The sequence below is a fragment of the Emydura macquarii genome, unplaced genomic scaffold (assembly GCF_026122565.2).
Source record: "Emydura macquarii macquarii isolate MOO-44397 ecotype Brisbane River unplaced genomic scaffold, CSIRO-AGI_Emac_v2 contig_3062, whole genome shotgun sequence".
In the NCBI taxonomy this organism is placed as follows: domain Eukaryota; kingdom Metazoa; phylum Chordata; order Testudines; family Chelidae; genus Emydura; species Emydura macquarii.
In genome coordinates this window covers 1,197,631-1,220,128 of record NW_027133199.1, presented here as the reverse complement: position 1 = coordinate 1,220,128, position 22,498 = coordinate 1,197,631, and the positions used below count along the sequence as shown (strand labels likewise).

General features: G+C 41.4%; 1 protein-coding gene across 2 annotated transcripts in view; it reads right to left on the bottom strand.

The window, feature by feature from the left end:
* The window catches only part of KCNIP4 (potassium voltage-gated channel interacting protein 4), a 730,028-nt gene that overhangs the window by 36,590 nt on the left and 670,940 nt on the right, over positions 1-22,498 (bottom strand). The gene's annotated exons all lie outside the window — the stretch shown is intronic.

Genomic DNA, 22,498 nt, shown 5'->3' with positions numbered 1-22,498 from the left:
TTTATTTCTAATTTTTATTTATTGCCTACAATTTGGAGTGATGGGAAATTCATAGACATAGACTCAGGAAAGGGGACATGTGAGATATTGGAGGATGATGAAGGGCGTGAACAACGTTATGTTTCCTGTAGGCTCTTAAAAATTAAAAAGGGAAACACTGAATGTGTTCATAGTCTAACAACCTATCCTAGGTAGCAAACAGGAATTCCGGGGTACTGATTATTTCCAGTCTAGTTTGGTTAAGTGTCAAGTGGATCTACTGTCTGTCAAACTGCATCTCAGTTTTATAGACTAGGATTGTTATTATTTGTAATACATTAGCACCTAGAATCTCTAACCAAGGTCAGAACTCCATTGCTTTAGGCTATGTGCAAACATATAGTAAGAGACAGTTCCTGCCCCATAGACTTTACAGTGCGCATAGAGAAGACAGACCAAGGATTGGAGAGTTGAAATGACTTGCTCCTGGTCACACAGCCAATCAGTGGTAGAGGCAGGAATGGAAGCCAGGTCTCCTGACTCCCAGTCCAGTGTCCTATCCATTGGATGGCACTAGCTATCAAGACCATCCTGCCTCGTGGGAGAATGAAGAGAACTCCGAAGAGGGCCTAAGTTCATTTCTCTTCATTCCCTCATCCAACATTTTGATTGGAGAATTTTCCCATTCAAGTGAGTTGCAAATGCAATCCAGCAGTTGGAGGAAGGATCTCCTCTCCAGTAACTTAACATATTTGGGCACAAGGGGATTAGAAAGGTTGACTGAACACAGGTCCTGTCTATCTACTTCCCCAAACCACACATATGGACTTCCATCCTATTCAAGCCTCAAGGCTGTAAGTGCCTCTGAGCTCCATAACAGGTGTTGCTGTGTTGTATGTACTTTTACAAATATTTTGTATATAAACCGGCTTTTTTTTAATTATAACAATGCTTTTCAAAAGAAATCTAAAACCAAGGATCATTATTTTAATATGTAATGACAAGTACACTGCAGTGAAGCATTTAATCAGACTAAGTGAGGAAATGTTAACTATTCTGTAGTTTCAAGAACTTCTCTTTCCATCCTGTTGTGGTATACTTTACAATATTACTATACCTGCTCCAAGCAGAAAAATACTTATATGTTCCCTAATATGAATGAGAAAAAATGAAATGTCAACAGGGTTAGTATTTACTAGATAAGCAAAAGCATCTATGCTACTTGTAATTTTCAAGCAAGAAACAGAGCATTTTGGGTACTGAGAATAGTAACTATATATCTGTACTTAAATGGTTGTCAGATTTTCCATTGTTTGAGGTTAGTAGTATAACACAAAATGGGCGACAATGAGTATATGTAGGTTCATCTAGTTTTAGGGCTCATTGATATGTAAGCTGATTTATCTTCTTTTTCTTTAGCTCATACAGAAAGACATCCAGAGCATGCACATTCAATAAAAAGTGTTATCTCCTCTCTTTTTCATAAGTCACAAGAGGCATAGGAAAATATTAACAACTCCAGTTACATCAGTCCTTAGGTTAGGTTGGACAGTAGTATCAGAAATAAAACTGCCATTTCCTGACAGTATACAACTGAACATGTTAACTGTTACCAATAATGCTGTCACAGAGGAGATGATTCAAATGTACCCTGGAAAAACTTGTCTGAATTATATTTTATGTTAGCCCAATTATAAGTTAGCAACTGCCATGCAATTTGGTTTTTGTGATATGAGTCAATTACAATAGATAACATGAATGCTTTCTCTAAAACTGTGATACTTTGCTCTGACATGTAATGAACTAATGTATTTACACACTGGTTGAAAGAAATACTATTTGAAAAGCAATCCACTCTCATGGCATTGTATAGCAATAGAGCCAGAAATCACCACTTGGGTCACCCACTCTGACCCTCTGAATTTTGCTGGGCTCCTCACTACATCATTTCCATTAATGTCTTATCGCTTCTGTCCTTGAATATCTGCAGTAATGGCACAGAAATACTACTGGCCAATTGCTCTTGTTGAAAACATTCCCTCTAAGGTCAAGCCTAAATATTCCTTTCCTTAGCTCAAGTCCACTTCTCCTTGTTCTAACATTCCCTGAGATTGTGGACAATTCTGTTCTTTCTTTAAGACTTTTATCTTGAAAATATTTATAGACAAAGATTATGTGTCCCTTAGTCCTCTTTTTTTCTAGACTTTTAAATTTAACTCTCTTGTGTTAAGAGGGTGTCTCTGGCCCACCAAGGGATAAAATATTTAGAAGACCCTTGCTTACTGTTACAACATTGACTGTGTCAAGTTATCGCTGGCTTATACCCATTGTAACAACCACGATTAATTATTTTAACCTTTTATTAAATACAGAAAAGGAAGGAAAACAGTTAAAGCATTTAAAACTTAAAAAATTAAATAAGACTTTCATTTGAACAATTTCCTATATTCTATTTCTATTTAGCAGTATGGAGTCTTTTATAGGAGAAAACCTCTGACAGCCTTTTCAAACTGAAATAACGATGCTATTAACTTTCCCTTTTGAGGAAAAAAGACAGAAAGTTCATTTAAATGGTCTTGTACTGTGGTCGTTGAAGTCAAATCCTGTTTCCTTTAAAAGAAAACATGAAACTCACAAAAAGGGAGACAAAAGAACAGTAAAGAAAGAAAATGCAGCTTATGTCGCTGACAATCACTCTCACTTGCAACCTTGGAAAATTACAGGTACAGTTCATGGTCTTATCAGGCACTCCTAAACTTGGCAAACTTTTACCAGTGTCAGCCTTTCTAAGGCATTACTTTCAGCTGGCCTTTCTGGGCACCAGCTCATAGCAGTGTTGCAAAAGGGGAAGTTGTCTTGTCCAGCTAAGCCAAACTCTTTTTAGCCAGGAGGCAAAAAGAGACAGAAACGAGGAGAAATAAGGAGAGGAATGACACATGAGCAAGGGCATAACAGTAGGAACCTCAGGTTCACATTTTAGATGTTCAGGAGCTAGTTAGAGCTGGTGGAGATCCTGATGCCATTAAGCTTCCCTCTCTATGGCTCTATCTGGTTAGGGCCTCTCTCAGGATCAGGATAATAAAGGCCTAGTGATGTCGTCATGGATCCTGGGGCCCCTAGAAGTGGTGAGGACAATAGAAGCCTTAATGATGAATTTATTCCATCCAGTCCACCCATCCCACTGGCTCTTTCAGTGTCCCTCAGATAAATAATGTCAAGAAGGGTTGGCAACCTCAACCCAATAAAATTAACAAATCTAAAATCATTTCAGTGCTTTCTACAATAGACATTACTTCCCATTTCTACAACTTGTTGCTAACCTAAAAACTCTAGTTAGTACCAGTCTATTTATCTCCAACTTTTATAAATAATTTTATATGATTGTCTGAATTGGACTTTGTACCTTGGATAACTTAAAACATAGGGTTCAGAACGACAGCTCTCTCCATCTCTCCTCACGTGCTTTATCTGAGAATCCTTTTATAGTTTTGTTTGCCCTGTTTTGTTGCCGGTACATGCTCATGTCCATTTGCTTGAAAGCTTTGAGTGTTTGGTTTGTTTCATCTTACCCCTCTGTGTATTTTTTCATTTGCACTGAAAACTTCAATTTAGTATATACTATAATCCCAAAATATAATGGAGAAACACCTGTATATGCTTTAATTCTGATTCTTCAAATTAACAAACAAAAAAAAAACTGGTTTCTTAGTGCCCAATCCAATTTCTAATAAACACAATGCATGTTTTCCTAATAACTGTAATGGCAGCTAGATAAAATCTTTAATCTGATCCTTATGGGATGAGAGTTTAACAATGAACTTTCTTCTTATATCACAGTTCAGGCCAAAACTGGATATATAATTCCAGATAAAGGGTTAATAGTCAGCTTTCCAGCACAATTAGCCCAGAAATACTCACTGAAACTCAATCTGTGACCTTATAGACCACACATGGCTCTTAGAGACTTGTAGAGACCACAGACCTGAATGAAGCTCCTCTCAGATGGAACACTGAACACATGCTCTATGTTGCACTGATATAGATGGGGAGTGCTGATAAAATGCACCAGAGATGCTAGGTTCCCTCCCATCTACCTAAGCAGCCAGGGAAAAATGTGCAGTTGGAAGTAGTGAATTGAGAAGAAAAAATCCCTCGTTCTCAAAAGGCAGAAGTAAGGAACAGGAGGGGAGAGAAGAAGAACAGTCCTTCAATACCATCAACCAGGTAGCAGCGGGAAGAAAGGAAGAGTGGGAGAGATAATGGGTAATAGTGTTGAATGGATTATATGAGAGTCACAGATAGGCATATTCTGACATTGGTTTGTGTGATTTGTGAGCAAGCATTATCATGTACGAATGCACGTCAATTATTTTCCAGTTCTCTTTGAATCTATTAGGCTTTACAAATGCTAAAGACCACATGTTGCTGCTCTAACCAGTGGGGGATCAAGAAGAAGCTAATCATTAAACATCTTTCTGTAGAAGATTCTGTGGGTGTTGGTATAAGTAATGAGGAGGAAAAGAAATGAGAATAAAATCTAGGGGGAAAAAAACTAGTGCAAAGCTGATGATGAAACTGCTTTTTGGCCAAATGAAAAAAATTGATTTATATAATTAATTCAGAACTATGTGGAAGAGCGCTATAAGAACTAGTCTCCATAAAGTGCTGAAAGAGCCAAACGAAACTTAAATTAAAAGGGCAAACTATGTTTAACAAAAGTTGATATTGCTCTGTGAATTATGCTCCATGGATCTTCAGTTGGATTATCCTTGTAAGAAAGTCTATTCAGCACATTATCTGACACTTTACAGCAATGAGGGAGAAATGGAACATCATATGCAAAAGCTCTCCCTTTCACATTGGCTTTTTTAGGCATCTTGTTCTGTGTGGGATATAAACACAGTTTATATCAAACGGTTGAAAGAAAAGAAAAGAAAAGAAACTATGAAAGGCTGTGCCAAAAGAAAAATAATTATTCTAATATTTTATTACTTTATCAGAATATTTTATGTCTATTAGAAAATGTCTCACTGAATATTCAGCTAAGTCTCCAGGGTGAGAAGAAAGGACACGTTTTTATAAAGGACATGAGAGGCTATAAAAAAGAACCAAAATACAGAAATAAAACCTGTACCTTTAGAGAGAGATTTTTTTCACAATTCAAGAGTGAATTGCTCTAGAATAGTGAACAGCTCTAGAATATAGTATTTAGGGCTTGATCCTGATCCCATTGAAATGAATAACAGCATTACTACTTACTTCAATGTAAGCAGGACTGGACTCTAAGCAGGTTACCAAAGAATGCTTCACTCTTGTGACCTGTAACCTTCAGAGCAAAAAGCCTAGCATGCCGGTCTCTATTTATTTATTTATTGGTCTATCTCCTCTCACACCTGCTTCAATCCATCCATGAACTGCAATGACTCCCTTCTTTTGTATCAACTTAGAAGTTTGCTCCAATCTCCCCATACCTTGTCTGCATTGCCTTTTGGCCACTGCTACCTCATAGCTCCCTCCAGCTCTCCAAAAACCACTAATGTAGTATTTGCTCATTACTTCCTTTCCATTCTAGCTTTCATCTGCAGGCTGAAGAAAATTAAAGAAACACTTTGTACTTGTAAAGAGCTTTCCATTTGAGGATCTTAATGTGCTTCACAAATGAAGCCCCACAACACCTGTGCACCATATATTATTATTGCAACATGGTTTACCAATGAAGCAACTGAGGTTAGCATCTCACCCCTAGGTGACACAGGAAGTGTGAGATTGAGCTGGGAACAGAACATCTATTACCTGTCTCTAGTGTTGTGCCTTAACCAAAAACTACCCTTCCAGCTGCACAAGTTGAAATAAACTGAAAATAAATGGGTATTGTCACAGAGTAGTAAGGGTGAGTATAGAAGAAAAGGGAAAATCTTTATGATGCTAGAACCTTTCCCTTTAACTATATAATTGGTTCATCTACAGGTAGGACTGGCACCCTAATTAACCGATTTCAGTTAATTGGCTTCAGTGGGAATACTCACATGCATATGACTTTATAATATCTGGTACTTACTTTGTTCAACATTTTGAAACAGTTTGTATGAATGATACTATATGTAATAAAATAAGATTAGATATAATTATATTCAAGATAAAATATAATCTCAAATAGCAATTCAGGCTGATGCTGCACACCTGGCATTCAACTCCCATTGCAGTCACTTATTAGGATCAGGCACTTAGAGTTTTCTACAAAGATTCGATACCCTCTCATTGTATGGGTACAACCAGATTAAAGCATGTAAGCATGCCATAATTAGTGACATAGTTAGATGAATATTTTTTGTATACTCAAACTTCATTTGTAGACAGATCTGTTCATGATGTAACACCTTTTGTCTGTCTTGTCTATTGAGATTGGAAGCTGTTTGGGGCAAGGGCCTATACAGCACTTAGCCCTGATATTGGTTGGGCTAAGTGCTGGCTGTTACTCTAACAACATTACTCAGCCTCTTTCATTTAAGAGTGAGGGATATTTTTTGTTTGCTTGTTTGAAGCACTAACCTCCTCTTGAATGCAATTTCACAAAACTAACAGTTTTTTAACATCTTTAGTAGTAATGTTAATTTCATATAATCTTTCCGAATTAAATTTTATTAGTTTATATTTCTGTGTGATGTATATTGTTATTACCTGCGGAGCCCACAGTTAGCTGAAATTGATATTGAAAATATATCACTATCGAGGTTAAAGGCACAATGGTTTACATGACAAGATAATTAAAGTCAACTTGATTATTATACTGTACACTGTTCATGGTGGTGAAAAGTGCTAGGTTTGCAATATCCCCAGACTGTATTTTTGCTGTGCCCTTACTGGCTTTATCATACACACATCCTTCTAGAAGCTGGCATTAACATAAATTACATTGGAAATATCATAATGGAGTACAAAATGCTGCTTGAATACAAACTTCATACTTGCGAATAGTGAGCTGGAGTTTTAAGTGAAGTTACAGTCACACAGGCTGAAGTGACCAAGATGACTACAGGAATAGCATTATAATTTATTACTGTGACAGGCTAGATTCACACACCTTGATCGATTAATTGTATTTAGAATATCATTTTATCTCAGCTTGGCCAGGAAATCTCTTTCTCACATCCATTTAACTAAAGAGACAGGGTAACACCTTTTAAATGTGCTGTCTATGAAATATTGATGAAGACGAATCAGAAACGGTATTGCTAAAGGTTGCCTCTTGCTAGGATGCTCGTTTTCTATAACAGTGACACATGACAATCAAAAATGTGCAAGTGACAATACTCAAATAGTCAATGGGACTATGCAATCCATCCACCATATAAAGGCCAGTTTCTGCCTTTGTGTGTGCAGGCATAAGCTAACTGGAACCCTCTGGGAGCATATTCAAGGGCAGAATTTGGCCTTCTTTTGTTGTACACTCTGATATCCAATTTACTTTTCCTTATTCTTAGATAGATCCAATACAAATCTAATTCTTCAACTCTCCTAAAACTTGGTTCACATGGATAGAATCTGTTTTAGAAACTTCTACTGGATAAGCAATATAGATTTACTGGAGATAAGTACAAATAATGGTGGGGCAGGTCCAATCTCTGTTTTTTCCTGAGTGTAATCTTTAAATAATAATGCTGAGACTTAAGACAGCAGTAATATGTTTAGTAATGGACTTTTTTTGCAAGAGTGTCTGGTTCTAATTTCCATTATTGTAACAATTTATTACTGCCGCATATACTCTGTAAGGTAATCATGATCTAGTTTCTCTACCTTAGGAAAAGTAGTTTTCCAATATGAACTTTTGTACACTAACTATTTGTGATAAGATAGTATCTCCCCTAAATAGCTATTATATATTCCCTCCTTGATCCCTTGGCAGTGTAACTTTAAAACTCACAATTCTAAATGTTAATGAAAAGCTACAGTAGGGACTGATCCTGCAAGGTGCTGGGTGCCATCTCTAATATGCTGAACACCTTTACCTCCTTGTAGGAGGTATTTATCACACCACAGAATCACAGAAATGTAGGGCTGGAAGGGATCTCGAGAAGTCATCTTGTCCAGTCCCCTGCTATGAGGCATCACCACATACACCTCCTAGACCATCCTTGACAGGCATTTATCTAACCCACTGGTTCCCAATCTTTTTGGCTCAAGGGCCACAAATATAATTTTTACAATGCTGAAGGGCCACCAGTCTCCACCAGCAGCCTCCCACCCCCCTCCACTGCAGCCATAGGGAAGGAGTTCAGAGAGGAGGATCTCCTGTCCCCCTGGCTGCAGCAGGGAAACCATGCAATCCACTTGGGTCCTTAGGCAGTGGCTCCCTTCTGCAGCCAGGGGGATGGAAGATCAGTGTTCCCCTCCCTCTGGCTCCAGCAGGGACCCCAGTGCCTAGGGACCTACATGGAGCATTTTGCTGTGCTTCTTGCTACAGCCATGGGAGGAGAGTGCTGATCTCCCGTTCCCTTGGCTGCAGCAAGGAGCCTGCACCAGTAACACGCTCTGCCTGGGTATTTATGCAGCGGCTCCCTTTTGCAGCCAGCAGGAGGGGATCTGCGGGCCACTCTGAAAGACTTTGCTGGCCACTTTTGGCCTGTGGGCCACAGGTTGGGAACCATTGATCTAACCTGTTCCTTAAAACCTCAAAAGATGGGGATTCTACGTTCTCTGGCAGACTGTTACATTGCTCAACTACTCTTATAGTTTCCTAATGTATATATATAGTTATATTTTTCCTAATATCTAACTAAAATATGCTGCAGAGTAAGCCAATTACTTCTTGTCCTACCTTCAGTGGACATGGAGAACAATCAATCACTGTCCTCTTTATAACAGCTCCTAACACATTTGAAGACTATCATCCACCCCCCCCCCCCCAAGTCTTCTTTTCTTAAGACATGCCATTTTAAAAAGTCTTTTAACATCTCATGATAAGGCTCTTAGGGCCAGCCTTTTAAAGGTATTTAGGCACCTAACTCCTATTGAAATCAATGGGAGTTAGGTGCCTAAAATATCCTTAAAAATGTGGCCCTTTGTGTTCAGTAAGGAATGAGAGATGCATCAACACCACAGGTACACAAGTGCTCAGATATTATTTTTTTCCCCAACAAATAGCTAGGAACAGTAGCATGGTCTCCACTGACGTCTGCAGGCTACATTCTACAAGTTGAACTCTGGACATTCTCTTGTCTTTGATGATTGACCCTTTACTCTGGCCTCATCCCACCCCTCTCTCTCATGACCCTCTACTGCCAGCCTCACTCTCCCCGCCCTTCATGATCCTCTACATCTTTCTTCCTTCCCTCCATCCTATTCCCCCTTTTCCTCCTGTCCTTTTTCCTCCTTCACACTTAATTTCTTCCCTCCCATTTCCTCACTTTCTTTCCTACCCCCATGCTGTTCTCACCAGATTACACAACACATCACATTAGTGCTACCTTTGCTTTCCCTTTCTCCCTCCCTCCTATATGTGTCGCACTTATTGCGTCATTTCTTTAATTAGATTGCAAGCTCTTTGGGATAGGGACCATGAATTTCTATGTGTTTGAATAATGCCTACCACCAGAAGACCTCAATCTTGATTGTGGCCTTTGGTTTCAACTGAAATATAAATAATAATAGATTTAAAGCTAAACCATACCTAGCTTTAATGCTGATATACTATACCAATGGCTAATTTAAAGTTAATACAGGGAGCCAATTTTCAATGACCGTAGGAACGTAAGTATTGCTATACCAGAATGGATCAATGATCTGCCAAGTCCATTATTTCAATTCATCTGGATAATATGGCAAATTGCACAGGAAATTATAATTATAACCTTCATAATTATAACAGTCATTTAAATGGCTCAGCAATAGTTTGTCAACCAAAAAATTTTCCTGCTGAAAAATAAGCTAAATTTTTTGTGGGAAAATATTTTTGGCAACATTTTTCAATGAGAAATTTCTGAATGAAAAACATTTTTTATTTTGAGTTATAATTTTCATTTTGTTTGTTTTTGAAAAAAAAACTTTTTTGAAACATGGTTATTTCAAAAGTTTGGATTTTATTTTTTTCCAACTTTTCCTCACTGACAATGGAAAAAATGACATCTATGGAACTGGGTTTTTTTTTTTTTTTTTTTTTACTTTTTCTCTCTTTATTTTTCCTTTTCCTTTCTCTATTCTGTAACTTTTCAAGACTTTTCCAGTCTAACTTTCGAGTTATAGAGTGGCAAAAGGAAAAATGAAAAACTCTGTAACTTTGCCACTTTTAACTTTTTCAGAAATTGAGGAAATTAAGAAAAGTTTTACCAGCTCTAATTATATTATTAAACCTACAGTGAAGTTTTTGTCTTCACTTCTCCCAGGGGCTGGTTTATCTCCTGATGCATGAGCATTGATAATCCATGTAATATTGTTTTATTTAGTTCATTCTCATATATTCTCACAACAGAAAAGGAAAGCCATACATCCTTTTGATGTTCTTTAAGCTAGATAGTTTGTTGGTTATTAGGAATGACTCCATGACAGGGTATTCTGGAGAAGAACCCTAAGTCAACAGCATCCCCCCACAACCTGGTCTCTACTATCTCTACCTACACAGGGGTTTATTCAGAAGCAGCAGGGCTTGTACTCTATCCTGGTTCTTATGTTGTCCTCATCATCATAGTATCAGAACACTTTCCAATAATGTATTCAGTGACATAACTACCATTTATCATTTGAGGTCAGCCTCTCCCAGAGAGAGAATTATGTGTGCAGTGTAGGATTTTGTTTTAAATAAGGGTTATTTTTTTAAATGTACTACTGTCTAAGGCTACGTCTACACTACACTGGTGTGATTACCAGAACGCGTACACAGTATAAATAGTAATGTAGCCATGGTAGCCTGGGAAGGGGAAGTGGCAGCATAGTTTAGCTCTGTTGAGTACAAACTGGCCTAAACCCCACAGATGAGCTAAGCTATGCCACTGCTGCTGCTGCTTGTGCTACCACACCTACGCTACTAGTTATACTTGTGCTAACTCTCATCGAGCTAGCGTAAGTATGTGTGCATGAGCGGGAAATCACACCCCTAGCTTGTAGTGTAGATGTAGCCTGTGTGTTTATATTGGAGAAGGCAAGGTCAGTAGCAGAGAAGAATGCAGCACGTAAGGGAGCTTTAGTGATATAGACTCACTCTAGTGATGCTCTACAGTCCCACCATGGGCAGCAGGTCAGTCTGTCCAGTCAGCATCTACTGCCTTTGCTAGCCAGAAAGGAGCTGTATAGACTAACTGAGCAGCGTCTCAGACCACTCTACTGAATCCTACACCAGGATCTCTCAAGCAGAGGACGCACTGCCTAGCACTCTTATTCCTTCCTGTGCCAGGGCAGGATTTCACTCTTTATAGATTTCACTCTATACACCCTTCAGTTATGGACACAGCTGGTTTACAGATAACAAGGCATGAAATTATCAATTCACATGAGTAAGTCATTCAACCAGTTTCCAAGCCTCAGGCAGGATAAAATAACTAAATGCAAACTAGTCAGTTAGTAGATTATTGCTAAATTATAGATTTATAGTAGATTATAGCTAGATTATCAGCTAAAGATTATTGCACTTCAGGACAACAGCATTCCTCAATACTGTTGAGGACTTTCCTTGACACTGTAATAATCTAATAGTGAATGCCAGACAGATTCTAAATACTTGATGTATTTCTTAATCCATTACTCTGTTAGTTATACATTATAGCCTTGGCCTCAGTAGTTTTGTCTGGGAACAGATACGTTGCCTGCTCCCCTTTAGGACAGCGATACTGTGTGGGACTAAGGTACTGGGGGAGGGAGAAACAGGGGGGAAATGTTTGAGAAACTTTTAACCTCTGGTTTGCTGAGGATAGTACCACTACACAGCTGCTGATCTGTGGCCATGGAAGCTGAACATAAATTAATCATGATGCAAATGTGCACCCATTAAACTCAGAACAATGTATTTCTAATGGAGTAAAACTAGAGTTGGCTGCTTAATCAGAAAATAAAAAATAATATTGTATCCAAAGTTAATTGTGCCACACTCTTGGGGTAAGGGCTTAGGTCTTGACATGGATATTATCAATAGAAGATTTGAATACAGATCAGAAGATATCTTTATGTATAGGGGAGGAACGATCACATCTGCAGCACTGAGCACAATTTTGAGCAAGATATTAAAGAAAGAAAATCAAAAGATAGGAAAAGAAACACCATAAGGTACAAGACTGATAGCATCTTGGAAATAGTAATTTTGAAAAGATGTTAGCAAAATCATGGTTTATGATTATTAGAGAAGAAGAGATTTTGAAGTGAAGGAAGTATTGAGGAAAAGAACATTCAGTCTGGATACAAGGAAAATTACCTAGAAGGGAGATTCTATATCTCACCTCTGCAATAACCTCTCAAGGGAAGTAATAGAAACCCTATCTCTTGAAATATTTAGTCGAACAAAACACTAAAACATGTCTTCTTCTTCTTCACCTTTGCTTTGTCCCATTAGTCAGGTAAGCAGCTCTTGTGCTTCATCTCCAACCATTCCTGTTGAGTGAGTCGTCCATAAAGCCATCAACCTTCTCCATGTCCTCCTTCAGTGGTTTGAACCTCCTTTTTCAGGTCTTCTTTGTGATCTTTGTCCTGTGACTATTAGATCCTGTATTTTCTGACAAATATATTCTGCATCTCGTTGTCTCACATGATTCAACCATCTCAGCTGATACTCCATCTGTTTTTCCATGAGGGAGGCTACCTGCATCATGGCTCATACCATCTCAATGTGCATCCTATCAGCTCTCAACTTAGCCAGCATCCACCTCAGCATTTTCATTTAATCAGTGTGAAGTTGTGTTCTCTCTTTCTCACTGGTCAGCATTCCAACCCCTATATCATGGCTGGCCTAATCCTCTTTAGTTTCCTAGGCATGTTCTGACCATGGAGGATTGTCTATTTCAAAGCACCATTTCCATAACCATAAAGGTAATACCTTTGACATCTTGACCAGCAGGCCAGTGTGCCAGATGGTATCATATACTGCTGTCAAATCAAGAAGCACAGCCCCTGTCTATTTCCTTCTATTGGAAACCATTTTCTATATATAAGTGATAATGCAAGAACTTGATCACAAGTTCACCTAATAGGTGTCATCACTCAAAACCTGCTCTACTGTGGGGATGATTCTTTGCATGATTAGTCGCTCCAGAAGTTTGTAAGCATAGTTCAGAAGTCATATCAGAGAGTAGCTAGCTGGAAGAGACTGGTCTTTTCTTGGTTTTGTTATAGCTATTATCCTACCTTTCTGCCAGATCTTAGGCATCTGGTTCTCTTGGATGACAGAGAACATTGACAGCCATTTTGTGCTCTTCTTACAAAGGTGTAGTAGCATTTCTGGTGAAATCTTGTCAAGGCAGCCTGCTTTTTCCTGATTTTTCTGTGATTCAGTGCTCTCTCTACTTCCTCAGTGGAGAAAGGCTGGAAACTGTCTTCCTCATGCCAAGGTGGGGCCAGTCTGTATTTGCCATTTCCTCTTTACTGATTCCTCAAAGGGTTTGTCCCTGTTAGCTTCTGCCATGTTAGTTAGGTGTATGGCAGTGCTAATTTGGGGAAATTTTACACTGACATATATGAGGTAGTCTCTGTGCTGTCCCAATCTTCCTTATGAGTGAACACGCTTTCATGCTAGACTTTGTCATATCCATATTGGATCTAACTTCTTTCCAATGTTCCCTGCAATGGGCATTGAGGCTGTCAATGAGATGGTTTGTTGTGCTGTATCTGAGTCACCAGATACTTCATACTGCTTCAAAAGTCTGCACATTCCTCATCTAAGCAGAGTAAAGCCTTTTGATAGCCATGTGGGATGGATTTAGTGGCTGCTTTGAAGATTGCTATGGAGAAGCAAGTATAAGTGTTTTCTACAGAGGTATTATGTGGTATTTACACTATATACTTATCAGTCAACTCTATGTGTTTTTCCAGTCTGCTCTTCTATAATTCCACCGCAATCTAGGGACAATGGTTATTAGATGATCATCACTCCGATCCAAGTAAGTATGGGATAGTGCTGGCTGTGTGGAAAGTTTCCAAGAACTCCACAGGAGACTAGCAGTGGTAGGCTCTCTGCTGAGGTGAGCAGCCCTACTTTCACCATGTGGAGAAAAAAGATGGCTTGCTGCTGAGGGTCATGCAAGATATACTGGCTTTGAGTTATATGCCCATCATTCTCCATCCAAGAAAGTGCTTGTGTGGTTAAGACAGAAGCATGATATATACTGTCTTTAATGCACTAGTCTTATGTTTCCACTTCTTGCAATAGCCACTAATGGATCCCATGTGTTGGTTCAGGATGTCCTCAATCTGTTTGAAGTCTCTGTCTCTTGAAGATGCCCCGTCTATCATATCCAGGCCATTTCTGCCAGATTATCTGTAGCCCCATGAGGTATAGGGATTACTAAAGTTCCCAAAACAGATGGATGGATGTTCATAAAGGTGGAGTATTCCAGGCTTCATCAGGTTTATAAACCGTTGCAACTTCAAGCTGACTATCTATTACAGTGTCACAGTGAGGCGAAGTAGTTGATAAGTTCTCCACATCATCAATAATATATTTCATATAAACAGTTCTGCTATATTTTCCATGAAGTTTGTAGAGATCTGTTCTTCCTCCAACTTTTTTCAACATATTTAGAAATGATGTGTCCCCAACAATTTCAAGGTCATTCAAGTATGTGGATAACATCTGCTTAGCTTCAAGAGACAGAGTCTTCAAACATATTCCTTTTACAATTTGGGCCAGTCTGGCATCCGATCCCCCCACTTATTGTGTTCAGTTCAGATGATGGTGACCAGCACAATCAGGATAGACTGAGCACAGTTCTGCTGCCCTATGCTCATACAATAAAGATAACAACATTTCATTACCCCTGCATTCAAGTGAAATGAATTTGTAAAGTGATTTGTAACCCAAGACCGGTCAAAGTCAATCACTTTGACAACACAGCTCTGTCTGTTGGATAACTATGCAGTGTGGGTGTGCTCATGTAAATATAGTTTGGTCCTGAAGGGTTTACCCCAGTTTGCTCAGCAGAAGGGAGCTCATTCAGACCCGGCTTACATAAGCAAATTTAGCTAGTGGTCCAGTTATTTTGACAATGGTTCAGGAAGTAGCACAGGTATTGTTCAAGCACCTGGTTGATCTGTTCTGATTGGCTGTACGTCTAGGAGTGATATGTGGTGGATGCATGGGGCCAGTCGTCTCAAAGATGGAACACCTTGTTCCAGAACCTGGATATAAACTGTGAGTAAGTTTTCATGTGCAGATGGATTTATCTTTCACTGTGGGCCCACAGTTTGGGATATTACTGCCACAACGGCTAGGTCAGAAGCATTAGCCTCAAGGATAAAGGGTGGTTCAAGATTAGGGTGGATCAGCACTGGGGAAGATGTAAAAGCTATCTTCAGATGTTCCAATGCTTGTCAAGCCTCCGGGACCAATGAAACTATACAGGTGTATGGTGGATGGTTGATAGGGCTTGTAACCTTTGAAAACTTTGGAATAAACCTCCTGTAGAAGTTGGAAAATCCCATGCTCTTTGGATGTTTTGTATACTCCCAAATATGCCCACTCCCAAACTGCCAATACTTTTTGAGAGCCCATCCATAGTCCACCTGCAGACAGAATGAACCCGAAACATTTGACAGATGATTGGTCAAATATGCACTGTTCCAGTTTTGTATATAACCCATGCTGGTGTAGTTGTGTGAAAACTTTACAGACATGGTGGTTGTGACTGATTTGATCACTGGAGCAGATTACAATATCATCTAGGTTCACCACCACAAACTGGTCGTGGCTATCTCAAAATATGTCTTTTGATCAGGTGCTGGAAGGTGAGTCCAAAGGGCATTACCAAGTATTCAAAGTGTCCATACCAAATTTTTAGAGCCCTGAGCAGATACAAAAATGTGGATCCGCATCTGATGGAATTAATTAACATCCAACCCACCATCCACAGTCTTCTAGGTCTTCTGCCCTTCAGGCAGCTGTTTGGAGGCCAGCCCCACTGCAACTGCCATTACCAAACAGCTGTTCAAGGGCCAGCCCCTCCAGGCAGCTGCCAAATAGCTGATCAGTGGCCAGCAGGGGGAGCCCCCACCCCTGGATCTCAAAGATGGGGAAGCAGCATCAAAGGCTATGAACTGCAGAGAGCTGCTTCCCCACCTTTGAGATCTGCATCTGATCCACCACCCACAAAAAAAAGGGTCTGCAGATATAAAATGGATATCTGTGGATTTTCAGGGCTCTACAAATTTTAAAGGCTGACTTCCAATCCTTCTACACCCTGATTCAAACTAGATTATGTACTCCCCTAAGGTCCAGTTTTGTGAATATCTGAGCTGACCATATTCAGTCCAAGAGCTCTGGCATTAACGGTAAGCACTATAAATTGCATAGGGTTATTTGATTCAGTGCCTATAGACTATGCACAGTCTCAGAGAAGGTAAAGCGGCAGGTACAACTTTTATCTAGGTTTTCCTGAAGGTATTCTCTTAATGCTGATAGCTCTGGTTCAGACATAGAATATATATGCTTGAACAGAACTATGACTCTTGCTTGATGGCCAATGGAGCAATCATACACAGCGTTAGCGAGTCTCCATTCTGTTTTTCAATGACACCCTCGTAGTTTTGATACTTCCCAGGAAGACATGGTTCCTTGTGTGGAATTGGCATTTCTGGTTTCAATAGGATGGCCGTCAGCTGGGGGAGCATCTGGTCTAATGGAATGGGATCCTCCGGCATGGTATCTAGGGCTCCAAGTTCTTTAACAAGAAGGCAATTTTCCGTACAGAAGCTCAACAGGAAGGCAATAACATGGGACCACAGAATATAGGGGTCATGACAGACTAACCAGGGTGTCCCTAGAATCCGGGTGAAATGCAGGGAGGAAATAAGGTTAAACCATAAACTTTCCAGAGCTCTCCAATCACCACTTCCAGTGGTGCGGTCTCCTGTGTAACTGGGCCTGATGCCGGAGGTGGCCCATCTACTGTTCTGATTTGGTAGAATTTGCCCTGGAAGACCAAGGATGCAAGCCATGATGGAAAAATCCATAAAATTGTCCCCTGCTCTCAAATTGATCAAGGCACATTCTGTGGGGAAGGCATGTTCAATCTGCTGGATCTGCAGGTGCAAGGGAATCTGTAGGAGATGGATGAGGAACCGCTGATTTAACACAGTCTTGGGGTTTCTTCCTGGGGGTTCCCAGGCTCAGGACCCTGACTGGGTATGGAGGTTGTCTTTTCCCTGTCATTGGGTTAACAGGAGTTTTGAGAGGTTACATGGATATCTCATGCCCTGCTTCTCCACAATAGAAACAGAAACTCTCCTGTTTTCTATACTCATGCTTGCCTGGGAAAAGGTGTGGCCATACTATGTCATTCTGTCTGTGCTCAACTGAGATTGATCTTGCTTGGGTCTGAGGGCTGAGCCTTAGGTAAATACAAGAAATAGTTGAGGGCCTCATGTTCCTATTGTCATTCATGCAGGCTAGAATCAATCCAGATATGCAGGTCCATAAAGACTTCTAAACTGGTGGGAGAGGAGTCCACCCATACCAGCTCATCTTTTAGTTCTTTGCAAAGACATTGTTGAAACCGATGGAGAAGTGTAGCCTCATTCATCTGCCGTCCGGACCGGGAAACTAGAGAAGTGTGCTGCTTGCCTGGAGCTAGGATTCGGGATGTGACGGAGAGACTGCCAAAACTTATCAAGTCCTCAGACCGCTACCCCTTCCTGCTTCTCCACGTGGGCACCAATGACACTGCCAAGAATGATCTTGAGCGGATCACTGCAGACTATGTGGCTCTGGGAAAAGAGATAAAGGAGTTTGAAGCGCAAGTGGTGTTCTCATCCATCCTCCCTGTTCAGGGAAAAGGCCCAGGTAGGGACCGTCGCATTGTGGAAGTAAATGCGTGGTTACGCAGGTGGTGTCGAAGAGAGGGCTTTGGATTCTTCGATCATGGGATGTTGTTTCAGGAAGAAGGACTACTAGGAAGAGACGGGATTCATCTAACGAAGACAGGGAAGAGTATCTTCGCAGACAGGCTGGCTAACCTAGTGAGGAGGGCTTTAAACTAGTTTTGACGGGGGACGGGGACCTAAGCCCGAAGGTTAGTGGGGAAGAGGGACACCGCAAGGAAGCAGAAGGAGGAGGGGGCAGCAGGGGAGGCCCCCCGATTCATACTGTGAAAGTAGGCCAGTCGGCTACTTATCTCAAGTGCCTGTACACAAATGCAAGAAGCCTGGGAAACAAGCAAGAGGAACTGGAAGTCCTGGCACAGTCAAGAAACTACGACATGATTGGAATAACTGAGACTTGGTGGAATAACTCTCACGATTGGAGCGCGGTCATGGATGGGTATAAACTGTTCAGGAAGGACAGGCAGGGGCGAAAGGGGGGAGGAGTTGCACTGTATGTAAGAGAGCACTATGACTGCTCTGAGCTCCAGTATGAAACTGGAGATAAGTCAGTTGAGTGTCTCTGGGTTAAGCTTAGAAGCAAGAACAATAAGCGTGATGTCGTGGTGGGTGTCTGTTACAGACCACCAGACCAGGAGGATGAGGTAGATGAGGCTTTCTTTACTCAACTGGGGAAAGTTTCCAGTTCACAGGGCCTGATTCTCATGGGAGACTTCAATCACCCTGACATCTGCTGGAAGAGCAATACAGCAGAGCACAAACAATCCAGGAAGTTTTTGGAGAGTGTCGCTGACAATTTCCTGGTGCAAGTGCTGGAGCAACCAACTAGGGGCCGTGCTTCTCTTGACCTGCTGCTCACAAACAGGGAAGATTTGGTAGGGGAAGTAGAAGTGGGTGACAACCTAGGCAGCAGTGACCATGAGATGGTCGAGTTCAGGATCCTGATGAAAGGAAGAAAGGGGAACAGCAGGATACGGACCATGGACTTCAGAAAAGCGGACTTTGATTCCCTCAGGGAACTGATGGGCAGGATTCCCTGGGAGGCTAATATGAGGGGGAAAGGAACCCAAGAGAGCTGGCTGTATTTTAAGGAGACCTTATTGAGGGCACAAGAGCAAACCATCCCGATGTGCAGAAAGAATAGCAAATATGGTAGGCGTCCAGCTTGGCTTAACAAAGATGTCCTTGGCGAACTTAAACGCAAAAAAGAAGCTTACAAGAAGTGGAAGCTTGGTCAGATGACTAGGGAGGAGTATATAAACACTGCTCGAACGTGCAGGAATGAAATGAGGAAGGCCAAAGCGCAATTGGAGTTGCAGCTAGCAAGGGACGTGAAGGGGAACAAAAAGGGTTTCTACAGGCATGTTGCCAACAAGAGGAAGATTCGGGAAAGTGTAGGCCCCTTAAAGAAAGAGGGAGGCGACCTAGTGACGGAGGATGTGGAGAAGGCTGAGGTACTCAATGCCTTTTTTGCCTCTGTCTTCACAGACAAGATCAGCTCCCAGACTGCTGTACTGGGTGGCACAGAATGGGAAGGAGGCAAACATCCCGCAGTGCTGAAGGAACAGGTTCAAGGCTATTTAGAAGGATTGGACATTCACAAGTCCATGGGGCCGGATGCAATGCACCCGAGGGTGCTGAGGGAGTTGGCTGAGGTGATTTCAGAGCCATTGGCTATTATCTTTGAAAGCTCGTGGCAACAGGGGGAGGTCCCTGAGGACTGGAAAAAAGCAAATATAGTGCCCATCTTCAAAAAAGGGAGGAAAGAGGATCCGGGGAACTACAGACCGGTCAGCCTCACCTCAATCCCTGGAAAGATCATGGAGCAGGTCCTTAAGGAATCCATTTTAAGGCACTTGGAAGAGAGGAAGGTGATCAGGAACAGTCAACACGGATTCACCAAGGGAAAGTCATGCCTGACCAACCTGATTGCTTTCTATGATGAGGTGACTGGCTCTGTGGATGTGGGGAAGGCGGTGGATGTGATATACCTTGACTTTAGCAAAGCTTTTGATACGGTTTCTCACAGTATTCTTATCAGCAAGTTAAAGAAGTATGGGTTGGATGAATGGACTATAAAATGGATAGTGAACTGGCTAGAGCATAGGGCTCAACGAGTAGTGATCAATGGCTCCATGTCTAGCTGGCAGCCGGTCACAAGCGGAGTTCCCCAGGGGTCGGTCCTGGGGCCGGTTTTGTTCAACATCTTTATTAATGATCTGGAGGATGGGGTAGATTGCACCCTCAGCAAGTTTGCGGACGACACTAAGCTGGGGGGAGTGGTAGATACCCTGCAAGGTAGGGATAGGATACAGAGTGACCTAAACAAACTGGAGGATTGGGCCAAAAGAAATCTAATGAGGTTCAACAAAGAAAAGTGCAGAGTCCTCCACTTAGGAAGAAAGAATCCCATGCACAGCTATAGACTGGGGACCGACGAGCTGGGCAGCAGCTCTGCAGAAAAGGACCTGGGGGTAACGGTGGATAAAAAGCTGGATATGAGTCAGCAGTGTGCCCTGGTTGTCAAGAAGGCCAATGGCATATTGGGCTGCATTAGGAGGGGCATTGCTAGCAGGTCACGGGAAGTGATTATTCCCCTCTATTCGGCATTGGTGAGGCCGCATTTAGAATATTGTGTCCAGTTTTGGGCCCCCCAATACAAAAAGGATGTGGACAAGTTGGAGAGAGTCCAGCGGAGGGCAACAAAATGATTAGGGGGCTGGAGCACAGGACTTATGAGGAGAGGCTGAGGGAACTGGGCTTGTTTAGTCTGCAAAAGAGAAGAGTGAGGGGGATTTGATAGCGGCCTTTAACTACCTGAAAGGGGGTTCTAGGGAGGATGGGGCTAGGCTGTTCTCGGTGGTGGCAGATGACAGAACAAGGAGCAACGGTCTCAAGTTGCAGGGAGGGAGGTCTAGGTTGGACATTAGGAAAAAGTTTTTTACTAGGAGGGTGGTGAAGCACTGGAATGGGTTACCTAGGGAGGTTGTGGAATCTCCATCCTTAGAGGTTTTTAAGCTGCGGCTTGACAAAGCCCTGGTTGGGATGATATAGCAGAGGTTAGTCCTGCTTTGAGCAGGGGGTTGGACTAGATGACCTCCTGAGGTCCCTTCCAACTCTAATATTCTATGATTCTATGATTCTATGATTCAAGGCAGCACCTATGGCCAAGAACCTGAACTGGAAGACATAAAAAGGGGTTAGCCCCAGGGTTTGCCACTGCTTTCATAAGGCAGTCTCTGCCATGCAGGCTTTGTGAGAATAATTGAAAATAGTAGCAAACACTGGTAAGAATGAGTCCCAATTAATGAACACAGGGTGATCCTACTCTAGAAGACGAGAGGTCTTCACCTGAGAGTGCCCAGTAAACAAGCTCAGGACCAGACCCACCTTAGCTTGATCTGTGACATATGCCTGGGGCTGAAGCATAAGCAGGAGTCTGTATTGAGTAAGGAACCCGTGAAACTTACTGTGAGCACCATCATAGCTTTCTAGTAAAGGGAGTCTAGGGCTGGGCAACTCCGTGGTCCTGGGTTCAAGACCCATGGCTCCCGATTTGATTCCACATTGTGGTGAGCAGCATGTGAACGAGCTGCTCCCTCTGCAAAATCACCTTCCTTAGTACTCAGTTTGATGAGATCCTTCCTGGCTTTGAGTTGCAATGCTATCTCTGGTGTAAGATCAACTGCTACTGATGCAGGTGGCGAGGTGTGCAGCAAATGACCACACCTGAGGATTCATAACAGTCCTCTGTGGAGCTGTGATGTAGTTAAGGATGCTCCTGAATGGCTGCTCATCCCATGCTGGTCTAGTAAGAGGACTTTCCAAACTCCACACTGCTGACCTTGAAGGCTACTGAATAGCTAAAATGTGTGATGCCTACCTAAGACCTACTGACATTTTTTTCTTCTTTTTTTATTTATACATCTCTGTTTTACCTCCCTACTTCATATTTTGAACTTTTTCCCATCCTTATTGTACCATTTGTGCCTTCACTAATAATCATAATCACATCGCATAGGATTCCCATCAATTACCTCCTTTTGCACCAACCACTCTTCATGCGAAACCTAACATCCATATCCATATTCCCATCACAGCTCAACACTGAACCAAGATATTTAAACTGTCATATAGACTTTAACTCTGTGTCATCAAGTTTTACTGGCGTCTCTTTGTCCCTCTCAAAGAAACATCACATGCATTCCACCTTTTATCGGCTTATTCATAAACCTATTTTCTTCTAATGCATTTCTTTTTAAAGCACTAACACATATAATTTGTGAAAATTAATTCTCCATTGGCAAGGGGATGAACTAAATGATCCAGTAGATCTTTTCCTCTTCTAATTTATACTACACAAAACCACAAATCCAAACACACACACCCTGATTTACTGAGTGTGTGATGGAAAGGGAGGTAGGTCACATTTGGAGCATGCTGAACTCTGGTTGTATTCTAATGGACCTTCCTAGACACACTGAGGTGTTACAAGAAACTCATACTTTTCTTA